Source organism: Glycine soja, chromosome 15, assembly GCF_004193775.1.
Source record: "Glycine soja cultivar W05 chromosome 15, ASM419377v2, whole genome shotgun sequence".
Lineage (NCBI taxonomy): Eukaryota > Viridiplantae > Streptophyta > Magnoliopsida > Fabales > Fabaceae > Glycine > Glycine soja.
The window spans coordinates 50221788-50241613 of record NC_041016.1 but is presented as its reverse complement, the minus strand read 5'-3'; the positions used below and the strand labels follow the sequence as shown (position 1 = coordinate 50241613).

Below are 19826 nucleotides of genomic sequence, written 5' to 3'. Positions count from 1 at the left end.
GTTTTAGTTCAATGATTCCAAAAATTTTCAACTTTTATTTTTTTTATCATTTTGAATGCTAATGATTCCTTGCGCGCGGTAGAAAACAAACTGCAATGTCGAGTTTTGCATGGACCCATGTATTTTAGGTGTATGAGTAATTAGGTATAACTAGCTAGAGTTAAAGATTAATCTTTTAATATCGAAATTTAATTAAGAGACAGATTTTTTTAAAATTTATATAGAGAGAGACGATTAAACCTGGAGATCAACGAACTCTAGGTTATATTTAAGCATGTTATTGGTTTAAGTCAAATGAAAGTGAAATCCTATAATCAAGTCTTGAATGAAAAATACATCATGATGGGAAAGATTTAATTTTTTTACAATAAATCAAGGATTAATTTCTAATAAAATAAAAAAATACTTTCCATCAACCCAAAAAAACTCTTAATTATGTATATTTAAAAGGCATAATTATTTGATAAGTACACTAGGGACCATGAAATTCAAATCACTTGTCTCCTTTGTGTCTAAAATCTTAATGCTTGTTCTCACCTGTAAAAATTTGACATGTCATTTAAAAATCTGTCCATATTTTCTTTTAACTTTTTTATATATACATTGTCCTTACTGCCCTTATCCTTATCTCCAAACTTTCAAAATCCTCTATCCAACAACCTCCAGTCAGAATCGTGCAAGATAATGAATTGTTGTTAGTCATCTTCATCTCTTTCAACTTCTCAAAGTTTCCAATTTCCGGCAGAATATTTAAAATCTTAAGAATGCTGAAAAATGTTGCTGCTTTAAATTGAAACCATTATATAATTGAACAATGCAAAGTGATGGCGTTTTGAGTGAGATGCTGGAGAAAATTGAAGTTGTTGCAAAGTTATGATCATGATGTATTTTCATGTATGGATTATGCAGACTAAGTGAGAAGAATAATAAGTATAGTAGTCAATTGTTACAATATAATTCAACAGATATTAGTAATTAGTTTCAGGTCAATATATATATGCAAGGGTAGATTCAGATTGTAAAATGGGGTTCAGACTTCAGAATTGGATTTTGGAATAATACAGTCAGACTTCTCTTTAATTTCTGTCCGTCTCCTTTCATTCTTCTTTATTCTGTTACTGTTTCTACGTAAAAATTTAAATAACTCTTCTCAAAATGTTAACAAATTCTCTTATATAAAAATTCAACATGATATATTTAATTAGTATGCGTAAAATCTTGTGTTTATCTCTCCCTCTTTCTCTTTTCTTTACGTATTCACAAAATTTGACAAGATTTTATTTGATGCGAAGATCGAATTGGAGCTTGAAGTAAGCTAGGATTTTTTTTTCTAATATATATTACGTACGGCTCTATCCTTATCTTCATATTTTCCAATTTTCTCCATATACCTTGTCTTTGATAACCCAACTTGTCTTGGTCTATCACTTTCTTTAGATCTACATGCGGCAATAATCACGAAAAAGTAACAAGATCACGTGAAAAAATTAAGGTACTACGTTGTATTTACTATAACACAAGTAAGTACATGCAAAGATAACGTGAAACTTAAGAGGTGAGGCTCTTAAATCATGTTCAACGAATGTACACAAGTCAAATAAGATTTTTTTTTATTCGGTCTCTTTTTTTTTTATTTGAAGACAAATAAGATTATTTTATTATGAGAATTGTTACATTAATTTATTTTTTCTTTTAAAATATGCAAATTACCATAAATCACAAATAAATTGAGTCGAAGGGCTGAAAAAAGTACAACTCTTAAGAAAACTTCTTTTTTTTTTTTTCCTGCACAAGAAGAACTAATTGATTAGCATATTTGTTGGTACCAGCAATAGTAATGTTGACTGGGTGGTAATGCGGAGCTTATATCAGATTGTTATATAGACTCAATTTATCAGTCGTTTTATTGGGACCAATCTCTTATGGAATTGTCTTATAACAATTACCATGCGAACCAAGGATGCCTTACATATTTCTTTATGGTTATGAATAAGGATATTTACGGTAAGGTTTGGTTTGGTTTTTACCAACAAAAAAATTCATCCAAATGAAACATAAAGTTAACATGCCATACGGTTTAATTTTGTTTAAAAATAATATCAAATTCGAACCAAACTATTTTTTTTGTTTGATTTGGTTTGGTTTAATATTTTTTTTAATTTATTAATATAATGTAAAATTAATTATTAACTAAATTTATATAATTATTATATTGCATTGATATGAATAATAAACTTTCCTTTTTTATCCTTCTATATAAAACATTTTAGTTGAAAATTACTTGTTTTACTATTATTTAACAATATTCTGCATGCTCATTTTTTAACATAAAGGTAAATTATGTACTAGAACTACTCTTTAATACACTGTTTTGTAATATCTACAAGTAAATTATGCATCTCAATTACAAATCAAGGAACGGTATAAATTAATTTAATATTTATAATAGAACACTAATGTATATAGTTAGGTTTGGATTGATTTGATTTTAAAAATAACATCTGTAATTTGGTTATACAAAAAATATCCAAAAAGAGTTTAAAAAGAATCAATTTTCATTGATTTGTGATGTTTTTAATTGATTTACAATTTGTCTTAAGATCGGTTTGGATTTTAATTCCTACGAGACTGTTGAACAAGAATTTTATATATGACTTGTTAGGAGAAACTCCAAACTTTATTACCCCCACATGGGTACTATACTTGCATCCAATGTCCAGCATTGCCACCAGACATATTGTCTCTTTTTTTTTCTCTTTAAATATATAAACAAGACCTTAAGTTTGGGCCTTAACCTGTTTGGATTTGGACCAGTACGTGTGCAATGTAAACATCGAGTCTACAATTCGTCCAAAAAAGAAATTGCCCCCACTCTTCCAAGTTCCAAGCAATGACCTAAGTTATACGTACTACAAAACCTTTACACACCATGTTGTTGCCATAATATAATCAAGCCACATTATTATCAATGTGCCACTGATCACCACAACTCTCTCCTTCTACAACACCAACTATGTCTCTTCGGCAGCACCTCCTTTGAAACAAGATAATCACCTAAGTTGTACCTACCTCTATCAATTGTCAATTTGTCATATAACTTCCTTTCTCCCTTACCTTGCATTTTGCCTTGCTTTCAGAGAAAACCCAATCCACCCACTACTATCACACCATGCACTATCCGGTGATTGTTGTATTTTAAAGTTATTCCAAAAGGCAAGAGTTCATCATTGTTTAGACATAGAAATATTAAAGTAGTGACTAATGCTTTTAAAGTAGCCAGTACAAGGTGAAAGGGACTGCTGATTTCTTAGAAACTAAATACACGTAGTTGTAGAAGAAGAAAAAAAGAGTAGTCCCAAAATTAATTAAATTTAATTTCTAGTTACCGGCCCATGATTGAGGCATAGAAATATTAAATAGGCTAGGTCACGCTTAGGTAGGGCTTGGCCTTGCCCCGGCCATTTCCATAAATATTTTTTTACATTATCAATTCATATACTATATCAATAGAGTTTAGTTTAATTGGTTGAACATGACACACACACACACGCGCACGCACACATATACACGCACGCACGCACACACACACATACAATCTTCTGTAAAAAAACATATTTCATGCACCCCATTCTAACCTGTTGTGCATCACTCCAAGTTTATCTTACGTCTACTACTACTTCTCATTTTTGTGCCTCCCGCACAAAATAGATTGTGTTCAAAAATTCTACTTGAAGTTGAAATATACCAATTCTTTCCCTACAACAACATGATCTAATTCTTAATATACTTGATCTACAATTGTGATCTCATGCAACAACCATTGGTGAATGAGATCACATTTGCAGATCAAGTAAATTAAGAATCAGATCGTGTTGTTGCAAGGAAAGAATTGTTGGACAAGTGGCCTCAAAAATCTTAAGAAGGGGGGTTGAATTAAGATTTTACAAACTATTCCTCAATTAAAATTTCTATACAAATTTTGACCCAAGTCCCAAGATTCCTTTTAAAATGAATTTCTAAATAATAATTCAAATTAAACTTACTAAATAGAAATAATAAGCAACAATAAACAAAACTGTTTGAGGGAAGAGAGAATGCAACCACAGTTTTATACTGATCCGGCAAAGTTTGTTGCCTACGTCCAGCTCCCAAGAAACCCGCTTGGGAGTTCCACTATCTCACAAATCATTTACAATTTCTGAAACGCACAAGGACAACCCTTTCTTTGTGTTCAAATGCTTTACAACAAGAGACTCTCAATCTCTTAGCCCTTTGATTAGAAAGAGAGGAAGAAGAAGATGGTCTCTCTTGAAAGAGATAGATGTTTACAATGAAGCACTCAATTCCTTATTGAATCTCACAAGTGTTTGACCAAGGAATTTTTAGAAGATAAGACAATTTTAATCTTTTGAGAGGATAAGACTTTTTAGTCAGTAAAAACTCTGAGAAGATTTTGTGGCCCAAGTCACTTATATATAGACCTTTGATGATCATTCAAAAACATTTGAAAATATGTGACTGTTGGGAGTTATATTCGAAAATCTTTACGGGTAATTGATTACCATAATGGTGTAATCGATTATGTAACATCCCATTTTTTTCATAAATAAATTTAAGAATTTTTAGTAAAAATAATAAAAATAAATAAATAGAGTAAATAATAGGTCGTAAATGCCCCTAGCTATAAATAGCAACATGCTAGGTTTTTCAGACTGACTCATCAGCCTCCTCTGCCTCTCATTTTCGTTTTTTCCCTTCTCCTCTCAAAACCCTTTCTTTTTCTCGCAGCCCACAAAACCTGTCTCGGAAAAACAATGATCTTGGACTCATTCACCGTTGGATCGTCGTGAAATTTGAGCAACACGTTCGCAACCCAATTTCTAGCATTCTCACCGTTGGGAATTGTAAAATAATGTCTGAGCTTAGAGGAAAACCCTTCGCATTGTAGTTTTTTATTTTCCCGCAGAAACCCAAAACTGTCTCGGTAAAACTACGATCCCGGTTTCTTTAACCGTTGGATTTTCATGAAATTTGGATATGTTGCTCGAACTTCAATTTCGCACACTCTCACCGTTGGGATTTGCGAGATAATATTCATGGTGGGAGAAAAAGGAATCGCATGAAGACAGTACAAGCGGAGGCTTCAATCTCTTATTCGTTTCTCTGACGTTCGAGAATTCTATCGGAGCAGTCGGAGGAAAAACTTGAGGAATCTCAGGGAACCACTATAGATGCCGCTATCGTTGTAGGAAGACAAGTGAGTCCGCTTAGAAGTAAGGGATGAGTTATTCACAATTGGAAACTAGTGAGAACATGTGTAGGGATCCTTAGAGATATCAATTGGAATGGGTTTTTGAGTGTTTTTGCAATTTCATTTTATCCTTATAATTATTACAATGAATTATATATGTTTGACAGACCAATTGTTGTGAAATTGATATGTTATTATGTTGAGCGTGGACCCTATAAATTGAGTACTTTTTCTAATTAATATGAATTGATAAAATAAAGTAAGGAGAAATTTAGAGAGAGATATTGATTTTGTATTTTCTCTTTTTCTTGCTGTTTAGGTTTTTATATATAAATTAAAAAATTAATATCATAATTGAAACTGACCAAAGTGTTCATATAATTATTTAGAATTTGTGCATTGAAAGCTTACTTTGAAATTTGTGATTTAATATGATGTATGCTAGTTTACATATATAGAGGTAGTTATTTATATTAATAATTTATGTAAATAATATTGTAGAGTGTTATAGTATGATTCCAAAAATTATTAAGTGTTGGAGTTTGAGAATATTATGGTTAAATTTTACGAACATGTGTATGCTGTACATTATGAATATCATTGAGAATGTTATGAGATGTTAAAGTGTGGACATGATATTCGATTGTGAATAAGTGGATGTGTTAACATTTGATGTTACATTAATTATATCGTGAGCTATGAATTATACAATAACCCGATCAGTGTTTATGCGCAGTGTTAAAGAGAAAGTGTAGGTTCCTAGTTAGGAACCAGTGTTAAATTGTAGCGCATTTGTGTTAAACATATTTGAAACATGAGTGTGAGGTCGTGATATTGTATAACTCATGAGCAGCGCTTATAAATGAAATATGTGATGAATTGTGGAATGATATGTTGCCTTGAGATTATAATATTGTTATTGAGATTGAGTAAAAGTGTAAAGTAAAACATGTGTTGAATTGTGAGATATGTGAAAACATGTGATGGTGGATTGTGACATTATGAGATGTGAAATTGTGAATGAGTTTTGGTTGTGAATAAGTGTGTGATTAACTCTTGATGTGACATTATTTGTGTTGTAAGCTGTGAATTGTACAATAACCCGACCAGTGTTATCTTGAGAAAAGTGTAAATGCGCAGTGTTAAAGAGAAAGTGTAGGTTTCCTATTTAGGAACCAGTGTTAAATTGTAGCGCAATATGTTGTACATGCTTAAGACACGAGTGTGAGGTCGTGGGTATTGTATAATTCACTAGCAGTGTCTGTGTGCTAAAATGATTTTAGGGGTTGGACCAGAATCAGGAGGGAGAGGCCCTGACAGACTCTTCGGAGTGTAGGCCTTGGGGGTCACCGGGTTTGAGTGCTCCTTTAAGCCTATGCTGATCCCATATGGTTGGAGCATTCTCGCAAAACATCGTGACCCTGACTGGTCTCCCTATGATCTTACTTAGTGAGAGTGACCTGACAAACCCATTGTGTGGTGTGTCTTGTTATGTACTCCTAAGCGCCCCAGGGTGGTTTTTCACTGACATGGTACCACATTGCATATAGGCTTGAGTCTTAGCATAACTGTCTCATGCGCTTGCTAATTGTTTATTATGAAATTGATGTGTTATTATGTCTTGATCAGAGAATGTGATTTTTGTGTAATGTGATTGATGATTGAAAAGTATGATTGATGAATGAAAAGTGAACTTTGAATGACAAAGTGGTGGAATTACGTAAATTATGTGTAAGTAAATTTTATTTAGTTTATATGATATGTATATCTAGTTGTCCTCTTTCTCTATTAGTTAGGAATGTGATAACTCACTCCCCGTGTGTTGTTTGTATTTGGATCCTGTGATGATCTTGAACTTTGTGTTCGGGGGAGCAGACGACTAGGTGAATTGATTTAAGGAACCTTGTGCTGAAGGACGTCGAGACACAACGCTCTGATAGGATGTGGCATTGGGATATAGGGTTTTATATTAATTGTATGAAGTCTTAGACGGTCTTGCTTAAACCGAGATAACTTTATTATTTATTTGGACAAGTTTGAATATGATGTAGAAGAAAGTGAATGTGAGCTTTTTATCCCTTTGAAAAACTTGTATTTACAAATGTAAAAAAAAATACTTTTAATTAATATTTGAATTTTTATTCCTTTGTTAGTATATAGATGAGGGGTAGAGGGTGTCACAGATTACACAGTTATTTCTGAAGAGTTATGACTCTTCACATTTGAAATTTGAATTTTTAAACACTAGTAATCGATTACAATAAAACTTATTGTAATCGATTACACAACTTTGAAATTTAAATTCAAATTTCTTATGGCTGTTTTAAAACGTTCCAAACCACTATTACATGCTTTCTAAAACATTTAAAAGCTTTTTAGAAAGCATTTTGGCCACTGGTAATCGATTACAGTCTCTGGTAATCGATTACCAAAGAGTAAATCTCTGTTAAAAACAATTCAAATCAAATCCTTTGGCCAAACCTTTTGATGTTTCAACTTGGAAGATTCTGGAGGTTTTCTTGATCATATATCTTGGATTTCTTAGATTGAATAAAACTTGAAAAGTGCGTTCCTTTGATATCATCAAAACATCTTCTTGAAGCCTTGCTTCTACAAGAATTGGTATATCAATTTCATGTAGAATTTCTAAACGCAATCTATTTTGCGCGAGAGGCACGAAAACAAGAAACAATAGACATGGGATAAACTTAGAGTCATGCCCAGTGGGTTAAAGTAGCATTATTTTAATCCAATGGTTGTTATATAAGCCCCTCATCTATAATACTCTAACTTGTAATGTCCTAATATATATATATATATATATATATTGTATCATGTGAGAATGGTTGTTTTATGTGAGAATGAGAATGACTAATTACAACCATTAAATTAAAATGAAAGACTAAGATTAAAATATTTACATTGAACTTAAAACTTCATTTAACCATAAAATTTTCATAAGATTATTAAAACAAAAAATTAAATATCTTAAATATTTAATTTACATTAAGATCGTAACCACTATAACCAGTACTACCATGATCGCCGCCACGAGTGACGGCGGCAATGACGATAGTAGTCATGACGGCGACAACAATCATGTTAAGGGTGGTGACGACAGTAAGTAATGATCATGGTGGTGGTGGTGGTGGTTACAGTGGTGAACATGACACTTATGATAAACACATTGATGATAAATTTGAGATATTTTATAGTCATAAATTAAATCTTTAAAATACTTGATTTTTTGTTTGGTAAATCTTATGGAGATTTATAATTAAATGAAGTTTTAATTTAAATTTAAAATATTTTAATTTTAATCTTTTATTTTGATCTAATCGTTGAAATTAACGATTCTCATTCTTCTACAGGATGATCATTCTCTCCATGCACAATTTAACTACTTTCTTAATTATTTGTAACAAATATTTATTTTAGAACAGTGGTATTACGAAACACTATATAAATAAATAAGAAATTCACTAAAATAAGTAAGGAAGTAGATAAATAAAAGAAAAGGAAAAAAATCCTAAACAACGGGAACAAGGCATCCAAACAATGCATTCTTGAGCGTTCCCCGACGCCTCAACGGCTGGACCAGTTCCCAGCAACTCTCTCCGCCGTCGCCCTTTGCCGCTACCTTCGGCATCGTCGGAGGAAGCTCCCTCCGCTCCTGCCTCATCTTAATGTCACTCAACTCCATTTGCAATGGAAACTTCATCACTGTCCCAAACATTCCGTTATATCGTCTCCGGCAACTCTCGATCCTCCGGTACCGGCGGCTCTCCCTCCCGGACGGCGACCGGAGCCACGCCATGAACCCGTTGGAAGTTTCCGACCTCAACAGTGCCCGGGTTTCACCTTCGGTTCGGCGAGTCATGACTTTGCCGCAGAAAACGACGTCGTTGGGGACGCCGCCGGAAACATAAACAGCTGCCGGAAACTCGAACTCAAATTCTTCGGAGCGTTTCATGACGGAAATAACAATTAATTAAGTAATCACCGTTGTTGTTGTGTTTGGAAGTGTGACAAAGAAAGAAATATATATAGTTGAACGAAAAGGAGAAAAAAGAAAGCACATGGGTCGTGTCGTGTAACGTTAATGTTACGAGGTTTCTTCTTTCTAGAATGCGTAGAGAGATAGAGGAAAATTGACGTAGTCATGGGAGTGAAGTTTTTCTTTTATGGGTTCATACGGGAGTGTGAAGGTTTTGTTAATTTGTTTCTGGGAACTCTAGAAAGCAAAGAAATATTTGTTTTATGCTAATAATTTATTGAAAAACTTGAAGTTAAAAATTATTTTTTTTAGAGACCTTAGCTGTCGTCGGGGCATAGTAAAAAATTCAGTTCAAGGAAACCAAGGGAAAAAAATAATATGTATCTAATATTTAATATAAATATATATATATATATATATATATATATATATATATATATATATATATATAACTATATTAAGTACAAAAATAATATTATATAAAAAATTATGTAAAAAGAAAAGAAATAAATTGGACGGATAAAATAATTTTGAGTAATTATATAGGGATACGTCAACATAATAAACACACAATTAACACTTATAATTTTTTTATCTCTCTTTCTCTATCAAATCATATTATTTATCATATTTATATTTATCTTTTTTTCTCTTTCCAGGATTCAATTAACATAGTAATTTTCATATATCATTTTTTAATAATTTTATTTTAAATTTTAGGGGACCATAAAAATATTTTTTAATAGTAACTTAAGTACATTTTTAAAAATTGGGGGAGGAATCATGGCCACCTTCTCTTCACTTTTGATAGGTATTTTTTTTTATGGAAGATAATTTTATTTGAATTAAATAGGATTATTATTCACAAGAGTAAATACTTACATAATTTTTTTATGAAATTAGTAATTAAACTGAAACAATTGTGTTTGAACTTATATTAAAGCCATTCTTTTTAGTAGTGGTACTAGATAAGTATTCAACATTTTTTTTATCAGACAATATTCAACATGATTGATTAAAGTATTTACTTTTTTTTTAATGTTTTTTGGGTTTTGGGTGTCACTAGAAGATTTTCACATAAATTTGTTAAGGATGGGTTTCCTTCCATATCAACACATATATTAATGAGTGGTTAGAGATTTGGTGGTTATCAATCCTCATTCCGTGTGAAAAAAAGTATTTAGTTGTCTTGTCTTTGACATCACCAACAGAGGAGGAAAGTGGGCATTGTGGGACTTCCTCTCGTCTATCAGAAGGGAAATTAAAGGTTGACTTAAACCTGGCTTTGTTAGTGCATTAACATTGCGTGAATTTGAGCTTAAACCACTTGATTCTTGTGTTTCAATGTTTGTGATAGAAGGTTATTAAGGATAGCGGAGTTGTAGTAGTGTGTGACAGGTTGACAAAAACGCGTGTTTGGTTCAATTATTGTATTTTTTTTTCAGTTTTCTGATAAAAGTTTTAAATAATAAACAATAATTTCTTAAAGTTAATCTCTATCCCAAACATGTGTACTTCATGAAGTGTCAAAATCTTAATCTATGAAATATGGATTTGATGTTTCTAAATTACAGTCTTTAATTTAGAAGATAAAGTGATAACAGTGATGGTGGAAGGAAAACAATATTGATAATAACCATGCTGGTAAAAACAACAATATAAATAATGATATATTTTTATTTATAGAAAAACAACACTAATATGATAAATTTAAATTAATGGTAACGATTTAAATCATTTATTATTATCAATGGTGCATTTACCCTCTTAAACATAGACTCCACTTTAGATTAATATAATCCATTAAACATATTCTTGCTATTACATTTGTATCTATCAATATTTGAGGCAAAGTTATGTTAGTTAGCATTTTGAACCAAACAGTGTAAGTTAGTTTATCATACCAAAATCACTTTTTTTTTCCTTAAATAACATTTGCCCCTATATTTAATTTTTTGAATTGTATTTGTTTGGATAATTTTTATTTCTTTTTTATTTTTCAAAATAAATAAATATTTTAATCAACCAACCCAATTATCAACCTAGACCAATGACAATTACAATCACTCATCACAAAACAATAGGTTTTCAGGAGCCCTACAAAGTTGTTGGACACTATAGACCAAATTAAAAGTAAGAGAAAAGGTTTTCCTTGAATAGCTTTTTTTTTTTCCTTCTTTTCTTCCTTTTCATGACAAAGGAAGAATGCAACTACACTTAGTGAACAGTGTTGCACATTCCAGGGTTCCTAACACACCAAAGTGGCTGAATGGGCTCAGCACCTATTCCTCTACTTACCATTCTGCTTCTCCATTCATTGAATCTATCTGTGGCCTCTGCATATCTCTTCATACCCTTTTCATCCCTATTTCCTGACCACAATGACTCAGCCAATGCAGAACTTCTTGGCCAAATTCTTCCATCCAAAACAGTTGAATCAGCTTGTTCTGTCCACAGTGCCACCTCCCCACCCAAAACCAACTTTTCTTCTTCCTCACTCAACCCATATGCTATATCATAATTGTATATGGTTTGCCATGTCTTAAAAGGTCCACACCAAGAGCCACCATTGTCTTTGTCACCCCCATTTTGCTGATCATAGATACTGTTATTCCCCACAAAGCCACCATGGCCACAATCCAGATAGTAGAAGTCTGATGACGACACAATGGCACGGTACCCCGAAGAAACAATCCTTTTGGTGTTGTTGTGTCCATTGTTCCATGTCTGCAAAACCACATGCTCCTTGGGAAGAATTGTGGATGGCACATGGACTGTTTCAGACAGCAAAACATCTTCCCAATAGACGACGGTGCGGTTGAGGGACACGATGAAAGGGAGAGTGTTGTTGATGAACTTCTCAAGAACTTGGCTGAGAGTTCCACCCTTTGATAGATACTTCTGAATTGTGGGATCAGTTTTCCAGCAACCTGGTACAATTTCATCAGCACCTGAGTGGTAAAATGGTTCGGGGAACAATGTGGTCGTGTCACGTATTACATTCTTTAATTAGGACTTGGTAAGTCTTGGGGTTTAGAGGGTTCAAATGACCTGCTCCTGGTTCTGCAGCAAGTATATCACCTTCCGCTGGCCACCAGAACATGTTGGCACATGTTACAATTTCAGGGTAGGCTAAAGCCCAAGATCCAGTGTGCCCTGCCATTATGTGATTTTTATCGATCAATGATCATCATAATTCTAAGAATAAGTAACACTTTGAAAACAGTATTTGAAACTTGGGCATATACAAAAGCCCTAATTAATTTGTTAATTGGCCTTATGATTATAATATTTAATATAGGACAAAACTTAATTACAGTTTCATTATTCTCCGATCAGAATTAGAGTTTTACATCAGAAATGTATGTTGGCTTTTATTGCAAACCTTTATTGAGGTGAAATTAACTTCAACTAATTAGAGAACAAGACCAAAAACACGTAAGGATCACAACAGACAATGTTTCTGCCTTATCAGCAGAGACACTAAGGATCACAACAGAAGTAGGGGCCCCCCAAGTCAGCATATAAAAGTAAGATTCCAGTCTTTGTTTCAGGATCTAAGATCTAGGATAACAGCTCAGACTCTTCTTCAGTATAAAAAGTTGCTTTGTTGATCAGAATCAAGATCTAAACTTTAACAATTTTTTTTGGTTACAAAGGAGGTGTATAATCTGGTTTGGGGAGAGGGGTGGTAAGCTAAAGTGCAGGCAAAATGGCCTTGCTAGAACTCAATTCCTGGATCAAGCAGTTCCAATTGATGTTTGAGATATTTCAACATAAAAATTTGGTATCAAACTCCATCAGTGTTTGGACTTTGGAGATAATGCACATATTGATTAAACAGATTCCTACATTTCAGAAACGAACATCTTAAACGACACAAAAAGCAACATAAGGGGGAGAAGAAATAATTAGTGTGATTCTTGCTTTTGTTTAGAAACACATATCCCCCTCTTTATCTGTTATTCTGCCTGTCTAAATAAATAACATAACCCTTCCAAAAACTGCCACCGATAGAAACAAACACAATTTTTGAATGTCGATATACACAAATTTTTCAAAAAATCTTATTCATTCTCGTATTTATATATAGTTATACACAAGTTCTAACTTCGCCAATTGGATTTGACAAACACAATTAACACTGAAACCTCACAAACCAAAAAATGTCAGCTGGGTTTTACTGGAACATGGTTCTGATGAAAAAATAAATAAATCTATGATGTATGAATTTATTAAAATTAAACAAGTAGTAGACTATCTGATGCAACTTTACACGGAGATTATGATTAATTAATGAATCCAGCATTGCTATTTACACACAACTCGTTAATTCCTTGAAGTGACAAACATACAGAAAGAAAGAAACAGGCAGAGTAATCAAACACATGTCAATTAATTCACTAATTTAGCATTGTTGTTGAAGCTGGAATCTTTCTAACGCAACTTGTGCCCCAAATAAGGAAACAAACACAAACCAACTAAACAATGAAAAGAAAAGAAAATCAATCAAACATAAAAAGTAAAGTGAAATTGAACTAACCAGGTGAGTCAATTTCAGGCATAACTCGAACCCCATGATCAAGACCAAACTCCACAACCCTTTTCACATCCTCAGGTGAGTATACCATGTGAGATGAATAAGCACCCTTTTCAGCCAAGGCAGGCTCCAAAGGAAGCACCAATGGGAAAGACTGCGAGTCCGTGACGTGCCAATGGAACACGTTGAGCTTGTTCATGCTCATTGCTTCCACTGTCCTCAACAAGTCCTTCACTGGAAAATAGTTCCTTGAAGTATCCAACATAATACCACGGTGAGCGTAGAGTGGGGAATCCAACACCTGCACCCCCACTGCAACGCACGTAGGGTTGCCCTATGCAAGCTGGGAGAATGTCTCCAGTCCTCGCATGGCGCCCCACGTGGTCTTTGCAGTGAGGGTGGCCAAGGAAGGGAGAACGGAGAGGGTCGTGGACGAGTCCTGCATTGGGATCGAGGACAGTGAGGATGAGAGACTTCAGTGGAGGAATGTTTGTGGAGATGTTCGCCCCTGAGGGGACAAGTGGGTGGTGGTGTTCGGATTTTACGAGGTTTTGGTATCGGGCGACAGCGGCGGAGAGGTGTTTGTTGTGGTGGGGAGCTGAGGTGGTGATGGTGAATGTGGAGGCAATGAGGTGGCTTGGTATGGTGGGGCCCACGTGAGGTTTCTTGGTTTTGGCCACAAGTTGATTATGGTTGTTGAGTGTGCATTGTTCACTGTTATTAGGCATGACAACATGAAAAGTAGTAGTAAAAAGAGTGTTGGTTCTAGTTTTGTCATTGTGATGGTGTTGGTACGAGGCATTGCTTGTGTTTGAATGCTATTGGTTTATGATTCTGATGGATGTGGAGTTACTGTTATATATATATATATATATATATATATATATATATATATATATATATATATATATATATATATATATATATATGTAAGGAGAGAGAGAGAGAGAGACGAGAATGTGTGTTTAAAAATGGATTGAAGTGGTTTAAGAGTCAGCAGCTTCATCGGACAGGTAGTTCTTGTTTTTCTGTTTTTTGTTTGCTTGTTGGTTGCACTATGTGCAGTTGACACTTCCTTTGTTTTTCATTGGAGATTTATCTAGAAAGGAACAAGTTAAGAGCAATGGACTGCACTAATAAATTATTAATAATAATTGTTTATGCGTTAATGACATTAACAATTAGATTAATTGCACTTATCTTAAGAATCATGTTTGAGTATTTCCCACATGAGGTTAGAACAAAGAAGCATGTGATCTATGTTTCAATCTTTAGATTTATTTGGGGATAAACAAATATTTTTAAGTTGTAAATTCTTTAAGAGTGTGTTTAAATAGAGAATTTTAATTGAAAAAAGTAATTTATCATAGAATTTAAATTTCTTTAATCTAAAATTAATTATTTGAATTTTTTTACGAAGAATTTAAATTTTTGAAATTTTAAAATAGAATTTTAAACAACTAAAAATGTGGAATTTTAATTTCATTCTAAAATGTGAGAAATTGAAATTTTCTTTTTGATAGAAGAACCTTCTAACACGTGTCTATTTTCTTTATAACTTTCATCTTCTCTTCTACTTAAAAGTTCTCGAAATTTCATTTTCAAACTCGTGACTTTTCCTTCACGCTGATGATCCTCTTCTTCAAGAAATACCGTCTAAGCTCGCGGAGAGTTGATCGGGCATGAGGGAACACGCAAAACTGCACCCGCTAGTCACGGAAGCAATCGTCGTGTGGTGGTGTACGTCATCATGTCTCGATTCCCATGTGATTCCTCATGTCACATCAGTATTATTCTCTTTGGAAGCACATCAACAATATCTTTTCTTTGCATTTATTTTCTTTTACTCTCACAATTTTGATTCTTTTATCCAAACACAAAATTTTGAAAATAAAAAAATTTCAATTGAAATATTTAAAATTCTTAGAATTTAAAATTTTTTTCCCTCATCCAAACAAACTCCAAATAATTTTCAATAATTTAAGATATTAGTCTTTGATTCTTGATTAGAAAATATCAAATTCACGGAAAAAATAAATAATACATGTACCAAGTGTAAAGATTTTTTATGCTATATAAACTATAATTAATTAATTTATTTTTATAATAATTATTTTAAAAATCATCTAAAATATAATTTTTTATTAACTGGCGATGTAAGAAAAAAAGTTACAATTTATATATTCATGTTAAACTCTTTAAATTATGGATAGAATAATGAATTATTTTATTTTGAAATTGCTTTATTAAATTATTATCCTTGAATTCATTTTCTCCTATGCAGTAACTATTTTTTAAGGTTCAATTTATTAAAAGTCACACCCTGCAGTTAAGTTAAAACTGTTTAGTGATCTTAATCAGGATGCAATTGTTTAGTTCTTCGCCGGCGTGCAAGGAAATGTAATGTCGATTTTGTGTTAAGTTTGGTCTTTCCAAACATTTGTCTTTCTTACTGGTCAAGGAGGATAATATTCAACTTAAGGCTTTGCAAAATAAAGGAGCAATATTCAAAAAGTCATGCATTATTGTACCCATCTATGCTTTGTCTCCTTTCTCTTCACTCTTTAGTCTTTGGTCAAGTGAGATTGATTCAACTTGACAAACTTGACTACCCCTTTCGATCTCCATGCTTGTCCTGCTAACTTAATGGTTAAATATATTTTAGGTTCTGATAAGTGATCGATTTTTATTTTGGATAAGTAATTATTAAACTTTTTTATTGTATTGAATTTTTGATATATCAAAATTTTTATTTTAAGTTAAGTAATAATATGATACTATCTATTAATTTTTAAAATTTAAAACAAAAATAAATTTTAACATATCAGACATTCAATATAATAAAAAAATTTATTATGAATATGATAGCCAACAAGGATATGCCGAAGCAAAACAGCATTATGCAGCAAAGCAGAATTATGCAACAAAACAAGACTATGCAGAGAACAGGCCCAAGAGGAAGAGTACAACACCTGCGTATTTGAAGGATTACAACCTATGCTGATGTGGCAAACCTTGTCTGATGCTTGTCTACCATTAGGACCCCACTTATAGCTTTATTTCACAATTCCGTTATACCTTGTAAGCACTGAATTACACATTTTGTTAGTACCATTCCAGTATAAATAGGAATATCAGGTAAGTAATAGGGCAGCTAATGAAAAGCAATATTCTCCTTTCTATTACTTCTCTTTGGAGGATCTGGACCCTCTAAACCAAAGCTAGTTTTTGTATCATTTTTTGGTGCTCTCGTTGAGAGAAGTATGGCAGATTCCACACGATCTAAAGCTAATTCTGATCGTTTGGAGGAAGCTATCTCTAAACTCACCCTTTCACTCAATGATACCTTGCATTACCTCACGCACAAAATTGACGAGCTCATCAGTAACCTGCAAAAACCAGAACCAACCAGTAACTCACCATCGTCTTCCTCGGCCACTCCTTCATCTGTTTCCTCTTCTTCTCCACACCGCATGAAGCTCGAGGTTCCCAGGTTTGATGGAGCGGACCCACTTGGTTGGATCTTCAAGATCAACCAATTCTTCGAGTATCACGCGACCCCAGAGCATGAACGGTTGACCATTGCATCTTTCAACATGGACGGTCGTGCGCTGGCCTGGTTCCAGTGGATGACGAGCAATGGGTAGTTTACATCCTGGCCCATTTTTCTTCAAGCCCTGCAATCCAGATTTGCACCATCACCGTATGAAGATCCCACCGGTGCATTATTCAAATTAACCTAGAAAGGAACAGTCAGCGCTTACTTCTCTGAGTTCGAGGACTTAGCGAATAGGGTTGTTGGTTTACCCTCCCATTTCCTACTGAGTTGCTTCGTTTCGGGGCAATCTCCGAAGATTCGCAGAGAAGTTCAAGCACATCATCCGCTGACGATGGCTCAGGCTGCTGGATTGGCTCGTCTACAAGAAGAGAAACTCTTCGATGCTCGTCGATAGGGACGTAACAGGTTTAGGCCGGCGTTTCCCTCACCCGTGGTCACTCACACTTCACCCTTAACCTTCCCAAACACTTCCCCACCCCTAACTTTCTCGAGCCCTCCAATTTCCCCTTCGATTTAGAACCCAACCCTGCTTCCCACACCCTTGAAACTACCACCCCCTAACCCTAACCCTATCCCTCTAAGACGCCTTTTCCCAACTAAATTAGCTTCACGAAGAGACAAGGGTCTTTGTTTTACCTGCAATGAGAAGTATCATCGCGGACACAAATGCCTGTCTAGGGAATTCCTGTTGATAGGGGATGAAGATGACACCCCTTATGAAGACAACGTGACCCAAGACCAACCACCCGACCCACCCGACGACCCGAATCCAACACCGGCCCAAATCAACATTCACTTTCTCTCAGGTCACCCAGCCCCTAAGACACTGAGACTACTGGGCTATATCAATGAACACCCCGTGGTGATTTTAGTTGATGGGGGTAGTACCCACAACTTCATTCAAGCTCCGTTAGCAAGGTTATTGGGCCTATCTTCACGCACCACTAATCCGTTAAGTGTCATGGTGGGTAACGGCTAGCATTTGAGTTGTGATCAGCTCTGCGAGGGAGTCTCAGTGTGGATTCAGAACACGAAGTTCACGGTGGATCTGCACCTCCTTCCTTTAAGTGGTGCTAACCTGGTGCTTAGAGTTCAATGGCTCAAGGCTCTCGGACCCATTCTCACTGACTACAACACCCTTTCCATGAAGTTCTTCCACGGTGGAAATTTAGTTGAATTAAAGGGGGATGATGCTTCTACTTTGAGTCTTCTCTCACACCCTCAGGTTCATCGTCTTCTTCGGAAGGATGGCGCAAATACATACCTCCACATAGCCATTACAACTACAAAGCCCCCTTCAAACCCAACCATTGCAACCCTCCCTTCTGAAATACAGCCTCTCATAACCAAATTCAACTCACTGTTCCAACCACCCCAATCCCTGCCACCTTCTCGACCCACAGACCACCACATTCATCTCCAACCTCACTCCGAGCCTGTGAATGTTAGACCCTATAGATACCCTCATTTCCAAAAACATGAAATCGAAAGACAAATCAAAGATATGTTAGAGAGAGACCTTATCTGCCCAAGTATCAGCCCCTTTTCATCCCCTGTTCTGTTAGTAAGGAAACACAATGGTTCATGGCGCCTCTGTGTGGATTATCGGGCACTCAATGCGATAACTATCAAAGATCGATACCCCATCCCCACCATTGATGAGTTGTTAGATGAGTTGGGAGGCGCCAATTGGTTCTCGAAACTCGATCTTCTGCAAGGTTACTACCAAATAAGGATGCATGAACCTGATGTTGCTATAACTGCGTTTCGAACTCACCATGGTCACTATGAATTCAAGGTGATGTCGTTCGGGTTTTGTAATGCACCATGTTCATTTCAAGCTACAATGAATGACATTTTCCAACCTTATCTCCGGCGATTCATCATCGTCTTCTTTGACGACATTTTAATATATAGTCAAACCTTGTCTGAGCACCTGATCCACCTAGAGAAGGCTTTCGAGACCCTCCTCCATAACCAGTTCATTCTCAAGTTCTCTAAATGCTCCTTCGCACAATCACAAGTAGAGTACTTGGGTCATGTGGTTTCGGGTCAAGGAGTTGCACCAATTGCTTCCAAAATTCAGGCAATTGATCAATGGCCCATTCCAATGACTACAAAAGCTTTATGTAGCTTTCTAGGACTCGCGGGGTTTTATCGCAGGTTCATACGGGGATATGCTTCCATTGTTGCTCCCCTGATAAAAGTCACCACCAAGGAACCTTTTGAATGGACAGCCGAGGCCGATAAAGCATTTCGAGTTCTAAAGACTGCGTTAATATCGGCTCCAGTTCTTGTCTTACCAAATTTTACTCTTACGTTCACCTTGGAAACGGACGCGTCCGGAGTGGGCATGGGGGTCGTGTTATCCCAAAAGGGGCATCCAATTGTGTTCTTTAGTAAGCCATTCACACCCAAGATGTTGCAAGCCTCGACTTATATGAGGGAATTATGCGCAATTACGACCGCAGTCAAGAGG

General features: G+C 34.9%; 1 pseudogene; it reads right to left on the bottom strand.

Annotated features, from left to right (window-relative positions):
- Nucleotides 1-11347: 11347 nt before the first annotated feature.
- On the bottom strand, nucleotides 11348-14565 carry LOC114386500 (annotated as a pseudogene).
- Between the last annotated feature and the right edge of the window lie 5261 nt (nucleotides 14566-19826).